The 26,594-nt window shown below is 37.5% G+C and overlaps 1 protein-coding gene across 7 annotated transcripts in view; it reads right to left on the bottom strand.

The window, feature by feature from the left end:
- LOC131681799 (rap guanine nucleotide exchange factor 2) overlaps positions 1-26,546 on the bottom strand; it is a 74,019-nt gene extending 47,473 nt beyond the window's left edge. For 3 of the 7 annotated variants that reach the window (XM_058962848.1, XM_058962841.1, XM_058962847.1), the window contains exons 1-2: positions 26,359-26,546; positions 24,992-25,548 (exon numbers count right to left, since the gene is read on the bottom strand). The gene's annotated coding sequence lies outside the window, so the exon portion shown is untranslated. The remainder of the gene's footprint in view (positions 1-24,991; positions 25,549-26,358) is intronic. The other 4 variants (XM_058962846.1, XM_058962843.1, XM_058962845.1 and 1 more) reach the window with 4 other exon arrangements.
- Positions 26,547-26,594: the final 48 nt, after the last annotated feature.

Genomic DNA, 26,594 nt, shown 5'->3' with positions numbered 1-26,594 from the left:
AATCGGACAGAAACCGGAAATTTCTACGCATATCAGTCCCAGCACGATCGATGCAAACGATGTTCACTACTCATTTTGTTTACAAAAGTGTATGTCGGGAGTTTTCTGGCTACTCGGAATGTTTTTTGCTTCATCAAAATCCGAAATGGATGATTTGGCCATGTTGTGGAAGCGACGATAGTGATGAAGAGCTTTACAGGATTGATCTCACTGCTGTTACTTATATTACCACGCCCATCTCTTTTTAGGGAACATTTATTTTTTCACCAATTTTAAAGTGCCCTACATTTAGCGTAATGTACTTCTTAACTAACCGCTACGTAATTATTTTTTTTATTGTGTGCATTTTTGGGTTTTTGTTGAGGGGACAATTGTGCGTAGAATTTCAACAATGGAACAAACAGACTTGGTATTTTTCACGGAATCTTCGAACAAACTGTATAATTTGGATCTGTTTTCTAAAAATGAGCATGAGCATGATGATCGTATAATTCGTAGTTGCTACTCCGTGATTGGCTAGAACATGCGAAATTGCACAGAGAATCAACGAATGTGGCCTGGGAGTAGTTATCCATTCTCAATGTGCACGTTTCGAGAGTTCTATACTTTGAAATGCTAATAACGACGCATCCACGTCCTTACAGTCATCAGGGAAGGAAAGGAATTTTAGTGTAACAAACGTTGTTATGGAGACCGTGCATACTTCTGCATCTCCACGTTTGTCACGGGAAGGATTTTTTGTTAGTAGGATGGGGTAAAGAGTGACATAAATCAGGATTCACCTTGATAAGTGATACGATCTATGCAACTCTCAGAAGTATTATCATGTGTTCATTGCTCTGGGCAGCCGGCTGCCGAGAATTTATGATAAATTTATTGTTTGTTGAATTTATTTTAAAATGCTCGGTTTGCGAAAAAAACAATTTTCAGCTCCGAATTGTGATGCGGTATGTGAGCGATTTTATTATTCCTTGTTTCTTGATTCCGGCGAAACACGACATTCCAAAAACAACACAATATCACGAAAACCGATTACCTTTAGCGTCTCGAGGTATTTGTTGAAATATAATGCCTATGTAATTGAAGATTTCGTAATATAAGTATTATTTATCGTGTATAAACGTTGGTATTCTAAAGCAAATTGTTTTGCTATTCGCGCGCGTTTTAAGCTAACTAAAGCGTATTTTAAACGGCATAAAATAAGCACTACCAAAATACCTGATACGACTAGCTTTGTATGTCGAACGTACAACCGATGGCGTTAATTTTTACACTAATTACTAGAACTAGTAACTGGCTTCTGATTCTTCTCGCGATCTGTCAATACTCAACCCTCATACATGATTAAACAGTCATCACTTCACTATGACAAGACCATGCGTATTCCCCCACGCAAATTACTTGCCCAGTGGATTAATTTTCTAGTTGGTACTAATTATTTGCAATAAAATAGGATCGGAAAAAATAGTTGCTTCAGCAAGGATCATTCTCAAAGATAGCACTGTTAATGAATCACCTTATAAAATAGGTGATAAGGAACGCGGACAAAAATAGCTGACCACCGCCATTTGGATGTTTTCTAAAATTGCGCATAAAAAGGACTGTTTGATGAAAAAAGTGAAAATGATCAAAAAGTAACATGGGACAATTATGCGTAGAACGGCAATCTAGCCAAATAAAGTCTAAGAGAAGAGACAACAACAGGTTTCTTGCTCTTCTTAATTTTATCTACCAGAGCCTGTTGTAATTCCAAACACAACAAGCATCCATCGTTGCCAGATTCCATTTGCATGTTTTTCACAATTGCTGAAAATAATTGTGCCTCAAATATGTCAAGAATTCACAATACTAGCTGCATTTAAAAATTGAATTTTATGTTTATACGTGTCTCTCTTAACAATACACGTAGTTATATCGTCATTCAGGGTATTTATTCAATTTGCATGAAATGTTCATGTGTATGAAAAGTAGCCAGAATAGATTCAGCAGCACTGTTTTTCATCCCGTTTGAAAATATTATGAACGCTCTTGACTGGCCAAACGACCAATCAGAAACTGGTTCAATATTGAGGTTAGGACTGGATCAAATTGGCTACGCGATTGTCTACTCTTCTCTTAGAATAAACTTATCACAAATAAAACAAAAAAGATCAAGATTCAATTGTACGTTCATGAGATGCTTTCTCGTGTGAAAACTAGAAGTTAATTGAGCAGAGAGAAAGAATTTTTTTTCGAGAGTTGTCCTACTGGAGCTGTAGAGCTAGTTCTCGGAAGTGCTCCCCGTCAGAATCACACACTACAATTGCAGACGAGACAAGCAATGTCGCCCTAGACTGCCTAATTTTTATTTTAGCTTTTTATTTAATCAAAAACGAGCTCAGGGCACAAAAACTACCCTTAGATGATATTTTCAGTCATTTTAAACTACTTTTGAGGTTGCGTCCAGCTTTTGTATGGAGTGGATCCATTGTGCAGTGTACGGTTGCCGTTAACGTTTCGTCAGGTTTCATGCTGTCAGTGGAAATGTGACTGGTGACAAAACCAGTTAAAAAAACAATTGATTTACTGCGTAAGTAACAATTAGTATTATGTAATCGTACTTAAACATTTATTCAATTAAATTGATTTAATTTTGAAGTAGGAGAAAATTTTCGTTCTCATTTACTCTGATTTTTATTTTTTTATTTTCTATTTTTAGGGTTTTCAAAATAATGGCTTTCAAGTATAATTTGCGCACAGTAACTGCTGTAATAGTAGCGTTACGTGTTACCAACGTATTACTGGTCAGATTTTTTTTTTCGTTTCGATTTCTGCCCCATTTCGCGGTATTTTCCAAGGCCCGATTTTTCAACTTTCAATCTTCTAAATAATTGCGCTTTTTCAAACACATCAAAACTTTATTGTATGCCGTTTCTAGACCATTCTTTCCACTTATAGAATCATTTTTTTTAAATCGGTTGAAAATTCGCAGTGTTAACGGTATTTGCGAAAAAGTCAAAACAGCGATTTTTTCACAGCCAGGTTATATATCATTAATTCAATAAATTCCGGACTTTCACCTACACAGCCGTGTTTGCAATTGAAAAATAAAGAAAATGATAAAATACACATTTCTTTTGTTTGCATTTTTACCAGAGAAAATTGCGATCAAACGCGTGGGGTACGTTTGTAGTCCAGTGCAACGTCCTAAGGTAGAAAAAGTAAGCGTAATGTTCTAGGGTTAAAAGTGGAAACCGTCCTTTTCAGATATACTGACAATACATATTTTGGAAGATGCTCATTCCTCAACACTATTACTAGATGTTACGATAGTACGGTTTGACTAATGTAATCATCAGGGAAATCAATTAAACAAATGAGATTAGTATTCGATAATGGTATGCCTACCGAAACAGCTTTCTTTGGATGGTTGTAATTCTCGAAGAAACCTTCGCGACAAATTTAATGTACTCATTGGCTCCAAAAACCAATTCAACTAACGTTACAGTAGCAACTAACAAGACGTTACTTTTGAGCGTGAACAAGATTTACTTTGAATTATTATATTAGGTTACTAAAGAAATTGAAATTGAATGAGTGTTAAGGCATCATTTCAAAAAAATTGAAAAAAGAAATCCAAAAATTTAAGATGAAACAAAATGTTCTATAATTTTTGGCTTTGTCTAAATGGACGATTCTTCATGTGTATTAGAACAGATTGTGGAGTTTGCTGCTCATTTTGAGCTATTTTGCTTGGGATGGTCATCTTAATATGATAATAATAATTCTTCTAGAAGATTTTCTGATCCAAAAAAAAAATAATCTTAGCGCATTTACTAGCATAATTGCACGCGAGAGATGGCAAGCTGAATGACCCACAAGTTTCTGTGGACAACGCTTCTAATGCTTCACTGCCAAGAAAAAGGATTTCGATGCGCAGCAGAAAGCTGCGTCTAAAAGAGCCTACGGATAGGCTGCATTAATATTCTATTGTTGCACATTGTGGAAAGTGGAAACATAAAATATTCTCGACTTGGTAACATGGACGAAGATAGTACTGAAGAAACAGCACACCAAATGACCCCCAAGCGGCTCGCGATGATCCTGTAACTTGTTCCCCGCCGAGGAAAAAGATCTCTCCCCGTACATCGCACAGTGGCACGACGAATGACAAAACCCCAAAAATCAATGTCTTGTAATTATCTTATAAATATTTATTTTATTTTTCTCTCAGTTTGATAAAAAGTATCATAAAATTTTACGATAATCGGATGAAAAATGAATTTTAACATGTTGTTGAAGCAAGTGATGTCGAGGATTTCTGTTCAATTCAATTAATTAAATTTGTTAGTACCATAGAACTTCAAATGGCGATATCTCAAGAACTACACGGCCGATTGCAATTATTTTTTTTTTTTTTTTGGAAAGAATAATGAATATGCTAAACTATAGATGTGAGCTTTTAGCGTAGAAATGATTAACGTCTGTTCTGCACCAAGAAAATTCAACTAAGAAATTCAAAGTCATATCAGTAATTTATTTGTATGCGTCTTCCAATTTTTGAGATGGTCTCCTATGGGTCACTTATCATGAATCTGACTCAAAATTTAGTGTAGTTTCAAGATATACAGACCTCATATTGCACCGAAGTTGCCATATCTATGTTTTTGAAAATACCCATATGAAGAAGCCCTGTAGCTCATAAATCTCCTTACAAACTGGTTGCCTAAACAACATAATATTACTGAAAAATCAGCAATTTTTACTAGTTTCGTCAACCATTTCTGCTATACGATATGATTGGCTACTGTGATTAACGTAGGGTAAGGTGGGGCAAATCGGACCTAGTAAATGGTTTTGGCTGTAAAACGCTCATTTTACATCGGATCAAGTCGTTTTATATGCCAAATTAAAGGTTAGACTCCTGGGCAACTTTTTGTATATAGCGTTTTATTTAGATATTCGAAATATCTTGAGATACAAGCGTTTTACAAAAATGTTCATTTTTGCTGTTTTCAAAAATGGTGGGGTAAACCCGACCCCCTATGTTTTTGGTTGATTTAGTGCAGATATTACTCAAATTTTATGGTTTTTCAATAATAAATAAATGAATGTTGTGTTATTGAATTATAACATGAAGAAAATGGAGTTCAATATTAATCTTGGAATGCTAAAATCACGAGCAGTAGCACGTAATGGTATTCCCATTTGCATCGGAGCAATTACTCGACGAATACTATAATCATCACGTTTTTGTGTCTTTCGTTTGTAATTGTGAACCATTTTGCATAAAAATAATAAATAATAACAATAAAAATATATTTCAAATTGATAAATAAAAATTTTCTTAGCAAAAAAACGGTCGGATTTTCCCCAATATTTTGAGGTCGGTTTTGCCCCACCGCGTCATTTTTCATTACGATGCAATTAAAAAATATATGAAAAAGGTTGAACTAAATTCATCTATGCACTTTGTAGGACTTAAATCAAAGAATTTAAATCCACTTACATTTATTATGTAATCACTTTAAGAATCAGAAATATCCTGTAGTCAATGATGCATAAAAGTCAAATCAAAAATTGTAAAAACACACTTTTTGTCGTATGAGCATCTTAATGTAGACTAATCAAATGCTGTCATACCACCATTATGATTATTTTCGATGCTCTACACGACAACATTGATATTAGTTGGCGTAGTGCTTCTGATTTTCGGTAACAGAGGGGGGTCGGGTTTACCCAACGGTCGGATTTGCCCCACCTTACCCTATATATTAACCATTTAACGACCAACACTTTCAAATGGGTTTACATAAAAGTAGTCGAAAAATAGAAATATGGAATTTCAAAACTGATAGCAGAAATGGATTCAGCGACCCAAAATTAGTTAAAACCCCAATTTTTAGGCACATAGACCAATTTTTATAATTTTGTCACAACTTTGTATGAACATGTGCTACTGTGCATCGGTAAAGGGACCTGGTCCAATTTTTATCTAGAACTATATAATAATAATTGGAACTCGATTTACAAGTAGATGTATTCCACAGAAAGCCTGAAATGTTGCGCTCATTTATTTCGAAATCTTACCATGTTTTATAGAAACTCTTCCATGCAAAAGTACGAAATCAATGCTATTTGTTGTTTACTTAATTTTGAGTTGTGAAATGCAAAATTCTCTTTGATATGTAAATAAACCATATAAAATTGGAACCCGTTCAAATCATCTAGAAAGGGGATTATGAGCCATAACATCGAAATGTGACAACGGATTCGCAAAAACTTTGTTGTCCAAAAACTTGACCAACGGCGTACACTTTTTTCTCAGGCGACTTTTCGACTGGGTTCCGTATTGGCAATGTGCACAAATTATTTATTTATAACTCTTAAATATATAAAATTTCCACGGCATTGTTAAGCTAACGCATCAAGTGAATAAACGAATTATTGAGAAAATTTATTCGGAACTTGCCGCTAGATGCTCTATTGTGTTTGACCAAATTATCGGCTAGTCAGATAAACTGTTTAAGTTAATCGATGTTGTTAGTTGGGGATGTATGACGACGCTTGACAGATAGTGTTATGAAATACTTCTACTATTCACTACAACTATTACATGACAACCAAATTTTTCATTTCTTATCTATGCATTCCATATTATGTAAACAGTCAGCTATCACCGGCAAGCGCAAGCGTATAACAATGTTATCGAACATAAAAGGCACATTCGCACTTGTTGCAGCTCGCTGGACATAAAATTCATGTCGTTGCCTCGCCAAACTGATTACCGGAAGGTAAACGAAATCGACCATGCTGGTCATTCAATATCCGTTGCAATAAAGCTTCGCACAAAGTCAACAAACTCACAGGCCATCCCCCTCATAATTTCGTATGCACATATATATTGCTTTTCCACCTCACATCAAACGAGAGAAATTTGCGCCTAAATCAGTTTTACCGAAATTATCACCCCATTTCTCTTTCCACCTGCGTGCCAATGCTCAAGTTGGGTAAACCTAGACGGGTGGAGTCTGCCAATGGCGCTGTATGTTGAAAATTCGATGACGACAATGGCCACGATGGCCGGTGGTAGATTCGACGAACGACGAAGACGAACATCCACCCAAATGCAGTCAGTCATGTAGAGGCACACAGCTCATTTAAGTTATAATAAAATCGAGAGTTTGCTAAATAATCCCCCTCACATGGTTTCCTACTTGCTACCCATCATCAGATTGGGGATGGTATAACCGGCAGGTAGACGATCGAAACGACCTCTCGGCACAACTGCTGTGGTCGCTTTTCCTCATCGACGAGTTTGCAACGGCGGGTAAAATTGACAGCACACAACGCCCCAACAACCGACAGCGAAACCAAAACGATACCAGCAAGTACCGATTGAACGTTGTAAGATGGTAGAAAGGATTTTCGTAGCGTGCTGAACTTTAAATACAATGTAATTTTGGTAATCAAAGTATTTTTCATTCAGTTCCTTTAGTTGATAGAGTTCAGCGCGTTTGCATAAAAGTGTGGGTCTATAATTGAAAGCTAATTAAAATCTTAAAATCTTTTCCGTCGATTACTGGTTCAATTACGACCTAGATCCAATTCGCATCTTATGACCTACAGAACTCAGCCGATTTGCATGTTCTTATATTTCCTGAAAACCTGATCATTTACGCACATTTTTTTCTGATGCGGCTTTTTTCGATCTCGGCTTCCAAACAGAAGTCCACCAAAAGTTCGAATTACCCCAATCCTGGTTTAATTTAGACTACAATGTTTTATTCCTATGTTTGCAATAGAAGTGAATGCGATATCAATCCTATTTACATTTTACCTTTTTTAATTCTGAAATAGAAAACTCTCTTCGATATGTTAGTTTGTAGTCCTAACAAAACTATAGAATGGGAGCTGGTCTAGATCGATCCTAAAAATGGGGTTATAGATATTATAAACTATAACTTGGAAACCTGTCAACCGATTTGAGATTTTTATTGGGATTACGAAGATTTTAACTACAAGTTATATGTGTGTTTTTATAAAGATTAGTCTATACTTAATGTATGTTTTTATTTGGTTGTTTTTATATTTGTGCAGCTCTCTTATCCGCTCTTCGCATCCAGTTGTAGTACATATTTACTGAATAGCACGGTGTATACCTTTTGCAACTGACTTATTATATTTCGTCATGGACGTTCATATTAATTTTTATTTCGATAATAGAGGTTTAAACTTTCGAGTAATTCATCTATTTTTTAGGATTAGAAAATCTCTTTGGAAAAATTTCTAACCGGAGTTGGGAATCTAACCCTGGTGACCTGTGTACAATGCAATAGATTTACCAAAAACGCTGTGCCCCGCCCCCTTGGACGTATATACTTAAAAAATAAAAACCTTAAACCTCATTGGTTTAACCCATTTACCGTTACGAAGGTTTGATGTGCTTTGACCGTGTCCTTAATTTATCTAAGGGCTTCTGCTACTCAATTCTTCCTGCCATTTCACATTCTTCTTTTGCGTTGTGAGGTTGTAGGCGTTCTGAGGATATCGATTTCCGGTATGTTAACTTCTCCGTTTTCAATTATTTTTTCCCTCTATTTGAAGCTGTAATAGACTCTTTTAATTTACAAATGCGTGTGAGTTTAGGGTACCAAAAGAACTAAGAAGAAAAATAATCTGAGCGTATAAATCGTCAGGATGTGACGAAGTATCCTTAGCAGTTCACCTATCCTCGTTATTCATCTATCCCCACTCTCCCCTAAATGGGTTAATTCTGCGTTGAACGGCTGCTAAGTAAAGGTAGGGGAGCCCGGGGCTAGTTGGCAGTTGGGGTAAGTTGGGGTAATATATTTTTCGACAGTGCGTGAAATGAGCTTTCAGTATCCGTATAGATATTACATCTATCCACAAGCAAAAGTTACTTTTTAAATTGTTTTTTTTTTTTATAAAATATGCGGTTGGGTAAGTTGGCGGTAATATTTACAGTGCAAAAAAGTCGTCAAAAAAATTTATTTGTGGAATTCACTCCAAAGTAAGAAAATCTTTTTCTTGTATATCTCACCAATGTAGGAGACATTTATTTCGGCCAATTGCATGAAGAATTTCGAAAATTTGCTATTGAATATGGAGTACGTGTCAAAATCAAAATGGCGGGGTATTGAGATTGAAATATAATAGCAAATGTCGGTAGTTTTATTGAGAAGACATTCAGCACGTTCCAAAGGGACCCATGAAATATTTGATTCTCCATTTGACTGATTATTTTATGGTGTATCTGTACATACCGCCAACTTAACCCGGAGTCGGGGTAAGTTGGCGGGTTTGCCGCGTCACATATTTTTGTCTCTAAAAATGGAGACAATGCATCAAACATTTCAATAAAATTCAGAGATGTTGCCAACAGTCTGCCCTTCCATGCCACGTGTTCTGTTTTGAAAAATCTAGCAACATCAAAGCGGCAAGAAATGAGAACTGAAAACACCACCAACTAGCCCCGGTCTCCCCTATATTTTCGTGCTCCGGATTTTTCTCGTCAGTAGCTAACTCCTGACTGGGTCGTTAGCGGGACACGAAACCCAACAATGACAAGCAAATCGGGGTTAATCCACGAAATTATGATCAGGTGCGTTTAACCGAACTTAAGTAAAGTCATATTATTGTGTTTCAGTTTCTCCTTGTTAGTCCAGATGGATCCAATATTCGTGTCATTATCAAAGAAGAACCAGACTTTCATTAGCAAAGAAGAACCAGACTTTCAGTGACCCGTAGGATTTTGTGTGGAATTTTCAAGCAAGAAATTTATTTCCGGTAATCTTATGTATCGCCGAAGATTTCTAAATTTTTAAGTTGGTTCCCAATCCAATCCAAAAAAAACAAGAGTTCGTTTCGGCGTTGTCATCAGTAAACAAGAACTTTTTTGTTTGCTCCCCGAAACTTCACTTGCAGATGTTTCAGACGATCACACAAGTTGTGTATAACTGGTCACAACTGTACTACGGATTTTAAACATTTTTCTGTATTCCTAAGCTCCCGAAATGTCTAGGGAAATCAAAGCTTCAACTTCGTGTGCAGCTAGACATCCGATAAAAGTAAGACTGGATATTATTGAGTTCCATTACATTTAGTAACAGTAACAAGATGTTTTCAAAATAATACATTAGAAATATTGCCTTCTTTTAAACATGAATTGTTCTTCAAGGAGGAGGGGTAAATATCCAATTTATATTCATCTAAAGAATGATTTTAACTCAAATTATTATGCAATATGAGGTTTTATTTTCAGTAATTGTTTTACGTCATTTGACAACCATGTCAAATAACCACAATTTAAAATAATAGGCGAAATGACAATATGCCAAAGGACCATTCATCAATTACGTAACACATTTAGGGGAGTACAAGAAATTATGACATATGGGGGAGGGGGTGTAAGCCAAATCGTTACGTAACATGTTTTTACTGAACAAAATTTTTTTTCGAAGAATTTGTTACGTAATAGGAGAGTGGGATAGAGAAATTTGTGACAATTAGTTACATGGGGGGGGGGGGATGGAGAGTCGATTTTGGGCAATTTTCGGGTTACGTAATTTATGAATGGTCCCAAATAGGGTATAATAGCTTATATGTTTTGATTTCGCATAGGCTCCCTGCATAACTTATCACCACGAATCCCTGGACTAGTTGAAAAAACACCGAAGTGGACATCGGGTCTCTCCATCAAAAATGCTAAGATATCCAAAAATTTGAGAGAAAAATGATGATAAGGTTGATCTCGGATTGATTATCTATCAGTACGGTAGAGTTATGGCGCCCATATTTGCTCGCGCACCTTCTTTCTGTTATCACCGCATAAAGCGACACCGGTTTATGGATTAAATGTCATTGATGACATTTAATACATAGATCGGCACCAACAGAGCGGTATTGCCTTCTGCGGTAGTCATGAGATTAGAACTTGTGAGCAGCATGTTATCGTGTTACTTAGAGTATATAATTTCTTATTCATCCGATCAGTCAGAGTGGCGCAATATTTTTAATTGATTACTGGTCCTACTACCAGTGGATAGCGCTTAAGCAGGCATTTTTTAAAATAATTACATTTCAACTATTGGTACAAAACTCCGTGTAAGAAAATGTAACTGCACACGCAAGCCGAATTCACGAACCTAGTAAAGATACTGAAAAATCGATTTTCTCTTGCATTTTCTAAAAGATAAATATTTCACTTATCGGAAAACAGGCTGAATAATGAACTAGTGTAAAAACGGAGATTAAAACTCGTGAAAACCAAACTCCACTCTACTGACTGGTACCCGAACCTAGCGACTTGGGCGCATTACTTTATGCTTCAGTACAACTCTGGATACAGAACTGTAACTGCGCATGGGTATTGAAGGCATTGAAACTTCTCAAAATTGGTGATCTGAATGATTTCAATACCCGAGATACACATTGCACGGTTACAGTTCTGTATCCAGAGCTGTACTATGGTAATAGTACAGGGTAATGGGTAAACACCGAAACTATAAATAGGGTAATGCGTAAACACCGAAACTGTTAAGGATACTAGGTTCGAGTCCTAGCCGGTAGAACCAACAAATTACGAGTTTTAATCTCTGTTATTTTACTCATTTTTTATCTGTTATCTTGCACTACCAATTTTTTGCATTTGTGAATTTCGAGGACACAAAACTGTTAGCAATTAATTGTCAAAAGAAGACCAAATCATAACGGGGTGGGAAACGGAAAGACTTTGATTGAAAATATTTTTTGCGCTTAAAAATTAGTATTAAGAATCCAATTTTACAGCATCTCGAATGATCTTAATATTGTGTCAATAATTGTACGATACAGTGGTAATTCCAAACATACAAACATGGTCTGTGTTAAACTTTAGAGGACCAATTACCATGTTGTCCATCCCATTCAATGTAGCTCTATATACAATACTATTACTATTGATTTAAATCTTATATTTTAGATTCATTAAAAATCCAAAAATAGTTACAATGAACTATTTATTGTCATAGGAACGTCACATTTCATAGAAGTCATAATTTTTTTGAAATTATTAAGAATCCATTAATACACTTTTCATGTGGTAAGGAGGAAAAAATCTGATTTATTTAATAATTTGATTTGAACTAATTATTCCTGAAACTATTTCCAATGAACTGTGTATTGTCAAAATAAGGTAATAGATTTTGTTTGGGTTTTGGCCAACCTTAAAGAATTTCCTAATCTTATTTTACATTAGAGATTCAAAAAATATTCAAAGAAAGGACAACCTGACATATAATCTCATATTACACAAATATTTCCATGGAATTATCATTAACAAAAGAAGGAATATGATAAATATGAGATGTTGATTTGGCAAAGGACGTTTAGCAGACACTTTGCCTAAAGATTATTTGACATAATGGTCATTTAAATTATTTTTATCTCCAGGGTAACAGTGATTTGGCATAATTTCCAATGGGCGTCGTTTGGCATAACGGACATTTGGCAAAGCTATTTTTATCTAATATATTCTAATTTGCATAGAGTGAGGGTCATTTGGCATAACGGACTTTTGGCATAATTATGAGAAGTTGTCACACTGAAGGTCATTTGACATATATTTTCATGTTCAGAGAAAAAGACAACTGTGCGAAAAACGCAATCATTCGGCATAACTTTGAGCCGTGCTACTGCTAAGGGTAAATATTTTTATGTGCAGGAAAACTTCAATTTAGCATGATTGGTCGTTTGGCATAGCTATATTTAGATTCTCTAACGTGACCCCGAAAACCATCCCTCAGAAAATAAAATACCGTATCCTTTTTCCCATACATTTACAGCAGGTGCTACTTCTCAGAAAACTCTCCAGAAAATACCAAAGCACAGGAAAAAATTCCCAGAAAGAACCAAAATCCAGAAACATTTTTGCCGGAAAGTACATAAACTAGTTGACCGAAAATTCTAATTTTTCAACAAAATTCGTAACAATCATTTCAATTAGATTGTATTCGCTTAAATGCGTGTTATGATCATAATACATGAGGAGACGGTTCCTTTTGTGATATTTGGATAGAGGACAAACATATAATCAATAGAATTGTGTTCATGAATGAATTATGTGTTTCTCAAAGTGCCTTTGAGTGAATAGTGCTTCAGGTTCATTGAATGACGGAAATGGTGGAATAAAGTGGGAAAGGGTTAAAGACATTTTCCAACATGAAACTTTCGAAGTTCTGCATGAATCATCTGGTTTGGCAAACTATTTGCAACTTTGACTTGAAAAGCTGCATTTTTCTTGTAACCAGAACGATGAACCAAGAAATTTCATCTTCATTTATTTTATTCATCACCTTCATATGAATATGATCAATAAAAAACCATCATATGAATACGTTCAATAAAACACATCAAATAAGAAACTTTGATCCTAGTCATTACCTCGAAAGTCTGTAAATGAATAATCATTAAATTCAAAAATGTATCAAAACGAATATTTCGAACACGAAACTTAAACGAACAACTAATGTTTAAAAGCGAGATTTTTTTATAAAATGCCAGTTAAAACAGTGCACATCAACGCATAAAAAATGTTCCAATTTTTAAACGAATCCCTGTTTGGCATAGTCCTTCGGAGTAATATCATTTGACAGAAGGCATTACACGATCATTGTACTTCTACTCCACGACTGTTATGTCAATAACAGTCGTGGAGTAGAAGTACAATTAGGTATGAAAATAATCTCGAAAGTATTGTGTCCTATGTTTGGGTAAACCGAGCAATAGCGTAGATCGTACGTTTGCGTATGAAATGTTTCAAATGCAAAAGAAGGATAAATGCTCTAAACCCACCACAGTTTATGTCGAAATGTACATTAATTTCGATTTTAATAGATTCAAAAAAACTCGAATCAACCGCTATGTTTAGGTATACCGGGCAGACGAGACATTCACAAATTTGCTTGCAAGATTTATTTTTTTTTTTTTTTATTCATTTCGTTTATTTGATAGGCACAAATGCGTTAGCTTGGCGGTGCCGAATTCTTTTGTTTTTACATTTTGAATATCTTAAAACTAGGAGGTTACAATGTTGAAATATTTTTTTTATAAAAGAGAAAAAATTTACAGCTATCTTAAGACTAGAAAAAAAAATTCTATATATAAGAGAGGGGGCAAAAGATTTTTTTTTATGAAAAATTTTAAAACAACGAATTCAATAGTAATAGTTATTTAGGAAATATTTACAGTTATCTTAAAACTAACAATATAGTTTGGTACACAAAAGGGGGAACAAATATTTATGAAAAATTTCACAGATGTTTTAAAACTAGGGATACAATTCTATTTACAAGATGGGGGACAATAGTTTTAACAAAGAGTAGAAATTACTATTACTATCTTAAAACTTGGAATACGGAATACAAATTTGATTTTTTATCGGATACTTATGCTTGGTCATTTCCAAAATCGGTGTAGAAGTAGTTGTATCAAGGACAGGGGAGAGAAGGCGTAGATGGTGACCGGTAGAGAAGAGCAAAACTTGCAACTTTCGGGCAAACGGGAGATCAGCGAAACAAATTTGCGCCTCAGTCTAGTAGGTCGGATTGGCGGATGGTATTCTTCGGACCCGCGGGGAATCCTTCAAAGGGAATCCTTCGGACCTCGAGTCGCTCTCGCTTCAGATTCCGTAGTGATAAGGGCGACAGCGGTTACATAGTGGCAGTCTGAAGCTTATCGGTTCCACACGACAAGAGGAAACTTCTAAAAACGAGAAATAAAAAGAGAGGGGCTAAATTGGGATATTTATCGTTTTTATGAAAGTATAAATAAGGGACATATAGGGGAAATCACGATTTGCCAGCATATCTCGGACTGGGACATTGGGTGGTCTACCTCGGGCCCGAAGGGAATCCTTTAACTGAGACCTGGCGTCCAAATACCCGACGCATACCCAGACAACGTGCTCGATGTCATGATAGCCCTCGTCACAAGCGCACAGACTACTCTCCGCAAGCCCAATACGCCGCAAATGTGTATCTAAGGTATAGTGGTTGGACATAAGTCGGGACATTACACGAATAAAATCCCGACCAACATCCATCCCCCTGAACCAAGGCTTCGTTGATACCTTTGGGATAATGGAATGTAGCCATCGTCCAAGTTCACCATTGCTCCACGAGGTTTGCCAACTGTTGAGTGTCCTCTGACGACAAATACTAAAAAATTCGTTGAAGCAGATTGGTCTTTCGTATATGTCACCATTTAATGCGCCCACCTTTGCTAATGAGTCGGCCTTTTCATTGCCCGGGATAGAACAATGAGACGGGACCCAAACAAAGGTAATCTGATAAGATTTTTCAGATAACGTACACAAGGACTCCTGTATCTTCCCCAGAAAATACGGGAATTGCTTTTTAGGCTTCACCGCACGAAGAGCCTCGATAGAGCTGAGGCTGTCCGAAACGATGAAGTAGTGATCTGTGGGCAGAGTGTCGATGATCCCAAGGGTGTACTGAATTGCAGCTAACTCTGCGACGTAAACTGAAGCAGGATCATTGAGCTTGAATGAAGCGGTGATAGTATTGTTGAAGATACCGAAGCCAGTGGACCCATCGAGATTTGATCCGTCAGTGTAGAACATTTTGTCACAGTCGACTTCTCGGAATTTATTATAAAATATATTGGGGATCACTTGAGGCCCTATATGGTCCCGGATTCCACGAATCTCTTCCGTCATGGATGTGTCGAAGAATACAGTAGAATCAGAAGTATCTAGGAAACGAACACGGTTGGGAGTATACGTAGAAGGATTAATGCTCTGTGCCATGTAGTCGAAGTACAAGGACATAAATTGGGTTTGAGAATTAAGCTCGACGAGCCTCTCGAAGTTTTCAATCACCAACGGGTTCAGAATGTCGCATCGGATGAGCAATCGATATGAGAGTTCCCAAAATCGATTTTTTAGCGGAAGAACGCCCGCCAGCACTTCGAGACTCATCGTATGGGTCGAGTGCATGCAACCCAAGGCAATGCGCAAGCAACGATACTGGATTCTCTCCAGTTTGATGAAGTGTATGTTCGCAGCGGAGCGGAAACAGAAACACCCGTACTCCATCACCGACAATATCGTTGTTTTGTACAATCTGATCAGGTCTCCTGGGTGGGCACCCCACCATGTTCCAGTTATTGTTCGGAGAAAATTGATCCTTTGTTGGCATTTCTGTTTCAGATACCTAATGTGACATCCCCAGGTACCTTTAGAGTCGAACCAGACCCCGAGATATTTAAATGCGAAAACCTGGTTGATCGTTGCACCCATTAATAGAAGCTGGAGTTGCGCCGGCTCACGCTTCCTAGAAAAAACAACCAACTCAGTTTTCTCCGTGGAGAACTCAATACCCAGCTGAAGAGCCCAAGCAGACAAATTGTCCAAGGTATTTTGTAATGGTCCTTGCAAGTCGGCAGCTTTGGGCCCTGTAACAGAGACCACCCCGTCGTCTGCAAGTTGCCTTAGCGTGCATAAATTGGCAAGACAATCGTCAATGTCATTCACGTAAAAATTGTAGAGCAGGGGACTTAGACATGAGCCCTGGGGAAGACCCATGTAGCTAAATCGCGATGTTGTTAAATCGCCATGCGAAAAGTGCATGTGCTTTTCAGACAACAGGTTTAGCAAAAAGTTATTTAAAATTGGTGAAAGACCATGCTGGTGCAGCTTCTCTGACAGAATGTTGATAGAAACTGAGTCAAAAGCCCCCTTAATATCCAAGAAGACTGATGCCATCTGCTCTTTGTTAGCATAGGCCATTTGGATTTCTGTAGAAAGCAACGCAAGGCAATCGTTCGTCCCTTTGCCTTTGCGGAAGCCAAATTGTGTATCTGACAGTAAGCCATTTGCTTCAACCCAATTGTCGAGGCGATACAAGATCATTTTCTCGAACAACTTCCGAATACAGGACAGCATTGCAATCGGCCGATACGAGTTGTGGTCGGAGGCTGGTTTTCCTGGTTTTTGGATGGCGATGACCTTCACTTGCCTCCAGTCATGAGGGACAATGTTACCCTCAAGAAACTTGTTAAATAAATTCAACAAGCGCCTTTTTGCAGTGTCAGGCAGATTCTTCAGCAAGTTGAATTTGATTCTGTCTAACCCTGGGGCGTTATTGTTGCATGATAAGAGAGCAAGTGAGAACTCCACCATCGAAAACGGTGTTTCGTTCGCGGTATCGTGAGGAGACGCGGCGCGGCACGTTTTCTGTACCGGGACAGAGTCCGGACAGATCTTCTTGGCGAAAGCGAATATCCAACGGTTTGAATATTCCACATTCTCGTTGGTACTATTACGGTTATGCATACGTCGAGCCGTACCCCAAAGAGTGCTCATCGCTGTTTCTCTCGTTAACCCGTCGACGAACCGGCGCCAATAACTGCGTTTTTTGGCTTTCATTAGACTCTTCATTCGCCTTTCTAACGACGCGTACTGTAGATAGCTAGCGGGTAACCCGTCTTCCCGGAAGGCCTTATATGCAGTGGACTTCTCCGCGTACAGCTCTGAGCACTCTTTATCCCACCACAGTGTGGGAGACCGTCCATGGGTATTCGCGCTCGGTACTGGTTTAGTCTGCGCTTGATTCGCACTGTCGAGAATCAAGCCAGCCAAAAACCTGTACTCTTCCTCCGGAGGAAGTTCTTGAGTGGATTCGATTTTAACGGATATCGCGGTCGCGTAACTCTTCCAATCAATGTTCCGTGTGAGGTCATACGAGGCATTGATTGTTTTCGATGGTCTTGAACCGTTAGCAATTGAAATCACGATAGGCAAATGATCGCTACCGTGGGGATCAGGGATCACCTTCCACATGCAATCTAACTGTAGCGATGTCGAGCAAAGCGATAAATCCAACGCGCTTGCGCGTGCTGGTGGTGTAGGAATCCGCGTCATTTCTCCCGTGTTTAAGATGGTCATGTTGAAATTGTCGCAAAGATCTTGGATTAATGTTGATCTATTATCATCATGAAGACAACCCCATACCGTACCGTGCGAGTTAAAGTCTCCCAGAACTAGCCGAGGTGCCGGTAAGGATTCCGTGATATTACAAAGCGTTCGGTTCCCTACCGAGGCTCTAGGAGGAATGTAGATGGAAGCAATGCAAAGGTCTTTACCTTTGATTAAAACTTGACAAGCGACAATTTCAATGCCTGGTGTTGAAGGGAGGTTAATTCGGTTGAAAGAATAGCACTTTTTGATCCCCAAAAGTACTCCTCCATAGGGGTTTTCTCGATCCAGACGAATTATATTAAAGTCGTGGAAGTTGAGATTTATATCGGAAGTTAACCAAGTTTCACATAATGCAAAAGCATCACATTTTAAACTATTTAGTAAAAATTTAAAGGAATCGATTTTCGGGAGGATACTTCTGCTGTTCCACTGTAGAACAGTGATCGAATCGGTGACCTCGTTCGATGACTTAGCCATCGAAGGATACGATCGCTGCAAGGAGGGGCCATTTAGTAGTCAACTGCTTCAAAAATGTTTGCACTATAGGGAGAAAACGTATCAGAAGGCTTTTAAGAGGATCAGTAACATTGAAAGCTGTGAAAATTAAGTCCACTATGTCAGAAAATTTCATTAGTCCGCTACTGGACTGAGTATCTGTTTGAAAAAAGGGGACACTTGGGGTTTTTGGTGTCCCTGGAAGTGGTGGGTACTCCTTGTTAGAATTAATATTTCCAAGTCCTGGAGCAAATTGCTTCGGCTGTAGTGCATCACTTCCGTTGGATTTATTGATTATCGTTGGCGCACTCTGAGGGGACGACACCTTGGCACCCTTACGAGGCAATTTAGGGGAGGCTAGATTTCTCCTCTTCCTGGATTCCCCTGGGTTAACCAATGATGTTCCCTCTTGTGGGTCGTCAGATTCTTGCTCAACGCCAGCCAAAAGAGCAAAGGAATTTTCGGAAGGGACAGATGGCGAAGCATTCTTTAGCATTTCTGCATAAGAGTGCCTCGAGCGATCCTTAAGGGAGCGCTTAATTTTATCCCCACGCTGCTTGTACGCCGGGCATGACTTAAGAGCATGCGGAGGGCCCCCGCAGTAAATACACTTCTCAGTTTCTCCACCGCAAGCGTCATCCTCATGCTCTCCCTCGCATTTGCCGCACCGTTTTTTATTGCCACAATAAGTGGCTGTGTGGCCCAGTTGCTTGCAATTGCTGCAGTTCATTACCCGCGGTACAAACAGGCGAACGGGTAAGCGAACCCTATCCAGGAGGACATAGTTGGGAAGAGCAGACCCGGAGAAAGTCACCCGAATCGAGTCTGACGGAGAATAAGTTGTCTTATCATTTTCTGTTTTTGCGGAATACAATTGCTTGCATTCCAGAATCTTCACCTTTTGAAGTGAAGGGTCCTTAAAGCAGCCAACCCCGTACTTCAACAGGTCTTCGCACTTTAGACCCGGTTCGGCGACTATTCCATCGATCTCCACTGCCCTACAAGGCACATACACTCTGAATTGTTTCGTAAAACGCTCGCTGCGAGCAATCTGGTTTGCCTGATCGAGGTCATTTACTAAAACGCGTATCTTATTAGCTCGAACACGTGTTATCTGAGCTACGGCCGGGTAGTTAGCAGTCAGCTCCCGTGATATTTCTAGAATATTGGGCGATTTCGTGTTGGGCCGGAAATACACCACCCAGGGTCCATTTGAACTGGCTGGGTATGTTTTAATACGGGGAGGACTGGGGGAATCAGGGGAGGGAGTAATATCGGGTTTATCCGGTAAATCCATGGGAATATCATTCCCATCCAATGTTCCTTCGCCCTCGGCCATTTAGGCACGAGGATAGCACGTGGTGTAAACGAGAGATGAAACTTGTATTCAGGGGAAAGGGAAAAGTAGACCGATCGGGGAAAGGGAAACGAAAGAAAGAAAAATAATACTTAGCTTATATAGCGGCGTGTCCGGCAATTCTGGTATTCACTTCACCAGCCTGGGCACCGGCGAACAAAGACTGCCTCAAACAATAGTTGACCTTCACTGACAATATATATATTCTTGTTCGCTTTATGCACAGCACCAGAAAACGAACTGCTTCGATCGAGAGCTCGGAGAGTTATGAAGATTTATTTTATTTGGAACTGCTCATGTTTGAAAGAAGGAATCAAGGGGTCGTTGTATCCGACGATTGATCTTCCGCAATTTCACATCATTTCAGTTCCTTGAGTTAAGTAATGAGCAAAGCTTTGAATTCATCACTCGGTTTCATTCTATTCTATCCCAGGAAGATTGGGGGGAAGGGAGGTGGGTACCGCCTACAACGATTGTTACCAAATCGACTTCCCCGCTTTCAAACATATGCCGATCTTTTAGCCAAAAGGAAGCACTAAAAATTAAATACCGCTTCTGACACAAAATGATAGTTGAATTAATTTTCAATGTCTATAAAAAATTTTCAGACATCTGCTACAAGAATTTTCTGCAATTTTTTTACCTTTTGCTCCAAAATTTTAACTACTTTCTAATAGGTTTTTTTTCTATTCAATAGGTACATACCGTAAACCGGGCTGACATTGATCACTTTTCGGAGTAATCATTACGTATTTTTAGACACAACACATTTTTTTCAAGTTTAATATTTTTAAACCATGTACTGATGTATGGAGAAAAAGATTGGATGGTTTTATCTAAAATTGTCCTCTTACAGCTATTTTTCCAAAAATGATTTGAAGTTGAAGTCCGTTTTCGTATTCCGGGGTGACTTTGATAACCTGCATGTTCACTTACATTAAGTTATTGATGTCAATGTTTTTTATTCAAATGTTTGTTTAAACTAATTCTGGAAAGATACTCATTGTTAAATAGATGTTAATGTATCATACAAAGTATTTCAATGTACTGTAAAATTCGAGTAACCAAAATTCGTATAATTTGTGCCTAACTAGAATAAAAGATTCTGGAAACTTTTAAAACTGCTAAAATTGCTTTATTTCATTGCTTTATCCATGTACAAAAAGTTTCATTCATTTTAACACGTTGGAATATTGAACAATAAAAAAATGTTGCGAATTTTAGCTTAAATAATTTGAAATAATTGCCAACTAGCTTCCCAAAAAAATGTATTTAAAATAAACAAACTCTTAAAACTAAATTTGGCGCATCCCAATCTAAAGGAAAATAAAAACTCGCTTGTAATTTATTACTCGTGCTCAAATCTGAGATTTATTTGTTTTATACAAAATAGACACTTTACGAAGCTTCGTAAAAATAAGGTAAAGTCAAATTTCGGTTTTTCGTAGTTTTTGTACCCAAAAATCGAACAATATACTCAAAAAGTATAACAAATCAGTATTTTATAAGTTTAGAGTAAAAATCATTTCAAATTAAAATGATTTGGTAAACTATTCTGGTTTAATAAGCGATCTACGAATTTTTCTTCGAGTGATCAAAGTCACCCCGGTTTACGGTACTCAACTATGGCAAACTAATGGTAAATAGATTCTATAATTTCTAAGTAACTGAGAGTCTCCGTTAGGCGCTCTCAAAAACACACCTATTATTTTAGTTATTTTGAGCCAATAAATTACAAGATTCCTTTTCAGTTAAGAAATATTATTGGGAATGTGCGTATAGAGAATACGAAGCCAATGCACAGAACTATTGCCCTGGAAGACTTTTTGTATCGAAATGATTGCGTTTTGGTTTGCGTAAACGTTTTCGCCTTCTAAAAGTTTTGTCTTATGGAAAGTTTGTCTTATGAAATTCCGCCTTGTGAAAAGTTTGCCTTTTGTAATTTCGTCTTTTGATTTTTCAGCCTTTTAGATTCGACCTTACAAAAGGTTTTCGGCCTTATGATTTTCAGCCTTATAATCTCGACCCCATCAAGAAAACACACTAAGTTTGCATTTTAACCACTAGGTAGCGCTGTATGCAATACTGCAAGTTATTATTACCTACAACTTTGTAGAAGACTGAAAATTAATCCAACTTCCTTAGGACAAATGATAAAACTTTTATTGAAGTCTCGACAAACATATGATTACGGCGTGAAAGCCAGCTCTCAAAAACCTTTCTGAAGGGAAATTCCAGACAAACCGTTATTGGCCGAACATAGTTAACAGCGCTAAATGCAAGACAACACTTTTCTGACTGTTTGTCAGGAATTTTCATGCGAATGACCGTTTGTCAGGAATTTTCATGCAAGTTGATTTTGACAGTTGGCTTTTACGCCGTTATCATATGTTTGTCGGGAAGTGATGTCTGAATCCGTTTTGCATGGGGCTTAACAGCACATGAAGATGAATAACAAGTCGATTTTCACTGACTATATTTTTGCGAAACAATGTTTGGGTTAGCTTAACAGTATTTTTGGAAGTATTTTAATGTATAATACGAGTCATCTTTTGACTATAAAATGTTATTTCCATATTTCACCGCATAAAGGACATCAACACTAACTTTTAAAGGAAGACAGGTAAGCTATAAACATGTTCACAAGAATTACTGGAAAGGCTTGCTTTGCAAATTTGTAGAAGAGACCTAATTTCTATCTCTCTCCATTTAAAATTTAGTATTGGCGTCATCTATGTGTTAAAAATTGAACTAAAATTTCTTGATTAAAAGATGAGTCATATTATGTACTAAAATACTCCCAAACATACTATTCAGCTCAACCCAACTGCCGTATGCAACGCAGACGCAGACATCACTTCAGTAAAAGTTTAAAACTTCTCCTAAGGAATTCGAATTGATTTGAATTCTACGACGAAGTTGTTGCCAGCAAATTCCTTATTTTCACTTGCAGTAAACTAATGCATGTAATGTCACCTAGCGGTGAAAATCCAAGTTGGTTGATTTTCTCCAAGTAAATTGACGAAAAATCCGATAAAAACTTGTTCGATTTGGTTCAAATTAGTAGCACACACTCCTACTGAGACTATGAATCAAGTCAGGGGCAGCTCAATGGAGGTTATTATTTGTCGCTCTAATGTTAAAAATGGCGCTAACGTAACTATTTCAAAGTCTGTGCGAGATAAAATGCCTTCGATAAAATTTACAAGCGTTGTTGAAAATGACAATTTCCTGTCTAATCCAAAGACAATAAAAGTTGTAGGAGGGTATGCCATAGAGTTCCAAAATCATGCAGAATTGCTGAAATGCATACAGTGATGACCAGTTTTTACTAGCCCCATGGTGTCGCTTAAGCTGACAAAAAATTCTCGACAAACATATGATTACGGCATAAAAGCAAACTGTCAAAATTCACTTTGCATGAAAATTCCGAAAAAACGGTCATTCGTCAATCACAGATATTGGTAATAAATGAAAGAGCAAAGTTTTCTCTTGCGTTTAGTGCTGTGAACTGAGCTTGGCCGGTAACGGTTTGTCTGAAATTTCCCTTTAAAGAAATTTTTGATAGTTGGCTTTTACGACGTAATCATATGTTTGTCGGGAACTTAACAAAAATCATAGTTTTATTTTCTCTTAAATAGGGTAATAGGAATTTGACTTGGTTTATCTGCTAGAGACCACCAGACAGATGTTTACGTATGGCTGACTGGGTAATAAGCTCACATAATCGGTGAAAAAATCGAGGACTGAAGTACCTTTTGATAGATGCTGATAATAATATTATGACATTGCTTGACAGTGGAAAATTTCTCATCGATAAACAAAACATGACCCGATTCTAGTAAAACTTTCTGCATTTGTTTATGAAATTAAATTTTAGTTAAACACTAAGTTAAAAAAATGTTGCGGATATTTTTTTCACTCTCAATCAGGGTTAATATTTTGTCCAGACACCCAACTTGAAAAGTTCCTGATTGCCTCAAACTGTATTAGATTATTGTTAGAATACGGCGAAGACAGCCCTTTTGCTGATTTTAGGCTGACAAAATGGGGTTATTGACAAATCTCTTCTTTCATTTTGCTTAAACGAAGCTAAATATTGTTCTATAGTCCCTAGATATAGCCCCATAATCCTTTCAGATTATTTGGTGTAAATTTCCCTTAAGGAACAGTATTCCAGTGCAAAATTTTTAAAAAAATGAGCTTTTTTAATTTTCTATCTTTAAGACAAGAAAAGTATGCTCCAGAAATGGTTTGCTCGAATTTGACTTGGTTCGTCTGCGTCTAAGATCCATCTGATAAAATATTTTTTCATATAAGGCTGACAAAATCGAATGAAAAACCAGATAAAATCGGGGGTAGACAACGTCGAGGGCTAATAAAATGGAGGGCTTGCAAAATCGAAGTTTCACTGTATCTACGTCTTGTTGGTAAAATCGGGTCATTCGATATTTATAAAGGTTGACTGCTTCTGCAAATTCGACACATTTTTGCAGTTTGTAGAATTGTAGTTTCGCCGAGATTAAAAAAAAAATGATTATCACGAATTACGTTAACTGCATCGAAAATTTAACATTCATAAAGAGTGCGCAAATTTAATGTTTGATAACTCGTTATCCTGATAATCACTCATGTTTACAAGAAAAATGTATTCAGAGACCCAAAGTTTCCGGAAAGCGTTGTCAAATAAACATTTTCGCACAGATTTTAGGTTATTGTCAACGTTTGTATGAAAAGGTATGTGGTTACCAAGGCATCTAGAACATTGTTCGGTCGTGTGAAGAGACCCCGTAACCCGAGGAAGATGAGCCTGCCACTTGTACAGTAAGTTGTCACTGCTTTACGGCCCATGATTTCATATTTCTTCCATTTGCGATTACCTCTCTTTATAAGACTGATATACGATCATAGGCAGTTTAGTTATTAGCGACTGTTTCCCCCATGCTCTAAATGATTGTATGTCCCTAGGTATTGTTTCCTTACTTTCAAAAAAAAATTCAAAATGATCCTCTGAAAATGGTTTCAGTGTTTGCAAATACGTTTCCAACTATTAACTACTAAACTCAATCGAGGAATTGCAGCCTGTATGTTCATTGTAATTAGCGTTAGTAGGAAATGTGTAAAAACAAGTTGTGGTTTACTCATGTCGTATCACCTACTTGTATTTCGCTGAAAGCAGCTCTCGTTTCGCTGGAACAAAGCGGACCACCCCTTCGACGAGTAGTAGGAACTGCACATGAGGAGGTATCATTTACCACGGTGAAAAGCACACACGTATTCTTTTTTTACATTTTCATGCAACCAAACTCTCTTTTTGCATTACCCGTAGTTAGGTGGTACAATGTCCGTGACCATCCAGCTAGTTGCTCCACTACTGCTTCACCTCTGCCTTACCAGTCCAGCAACATTAATGGTAATAAAAATGTTGTCGGTGTTCGACAACGTACTGCGGGATTGCACATTCCTGAATTTTTATTAAACCGGGTACAGCTGCAAATGTGTCAAACAGTACCCAATACTGTTCCATCAGGGATCACAAATTGTATGAATTATTTGATTAAACTATCACTTTTTCCAATTAATCCAACATGGAATGTTTGCTTCTACAACACTATTAGGTGAAATCGCATATATGCAGACCAAAGTGTACACACAAACACGCACATATCTGCTCTTATAGTTGGTAAAAGACGACGACGTTGACGATGAACTGCAACTACACAAGTTTTATTAAATTTTCGAACGCTGCTTACCGTGGTAGCAGATATTGTGCTACAATGCCAAATTGCCAAAAACACACAGTGCTCTCGATTAGTTCGCATAAACTACCAAATTGAATACTATACAATATGTTCACTTATCCCATTAAGTTACTATCATATTATATTTTTAATTATAGATAAACACGAATAGGCACGGGCAGTTTTGGCCTCTTTATAGAAAAGCATTCCGTAATTACTAGGGAGATCGTTTCCTTGACGCGACAAACGGTAACCACAAGTTTTACACATGCAAAATAAATTGCAATTACAATAAAAGAAACGATCAGAAATAGTTGATACTTTTTTTCTTTGTAATTTATTTACTTTATTTAGCATTAAAGATACGCTGGTGGTTCTACCATTTGTCAGGTCAAGGAAACTTCTTTGCTGTGTCAAGTACTTGACGGCTCGCCTAGTTGATAAAAGTGATAAACGAATATTTTTCCTTAAAAAAGCTAAATCTGCCAACACTGCTTTCTGTGTTTTATTTTTGTGTATGATTAGTTGCTGTTGTATATGCTACTACTTATTCTTCTTCCTGATTTTATGCTCCGCTTACGCCTTGAATGGTTTAAGGCAGCTTTCTCTGTGTGCACACTAATACCATTACAAAACCAAATGGGATTCCACAAAAGTTATCGTCGTTGTGGACTCGTAACAATCCATTCCATTCACTTTAGCACTGGTCTAATGGCATAAAAAACTTGATCCTTTGCAATGTACAACACCGAAATGGTATTTTTCAAGTCGAAAATACTACATACCTACGCAGTGACAAATGGTAGCCACTCGACACGTAAAATTAGACACAAAACTACGAATTTATCACTTTTGACGCGATTGAATCTAAACGAACCGAACCGTGCCGTGTGAAAGATTAGGGCGATGTACAACCTATTACTGTATCATTCCGCGCGTGTGTGGCACCGTAGCTTTCCGTTTCATGAATAAAAGGAATGCAACCATAGCAGCTTGTATAAAGCTTGTCGTGTATGAGAAT

Source organism: Topomyia yanbarensis, chromosome 2 (assembly GCF_030247195.1).
Source record: "Topomyia yanbarensis strain Yona2022 chromosome 2, ASM3024719v1, whole genome shotgun sequence".
NCBI classification, from domain to species: Eukaryota; Metazoa; Arthropoda; class Insecta; order Diptera; family Culicidae; genus Topomyia; species Topomyia yanbarensis.
The sequence above is the reverse complement of the archived record's forward strand: the minus strand, read 5'-3'. Positions and strand labels throughout refer to the sequence as shown.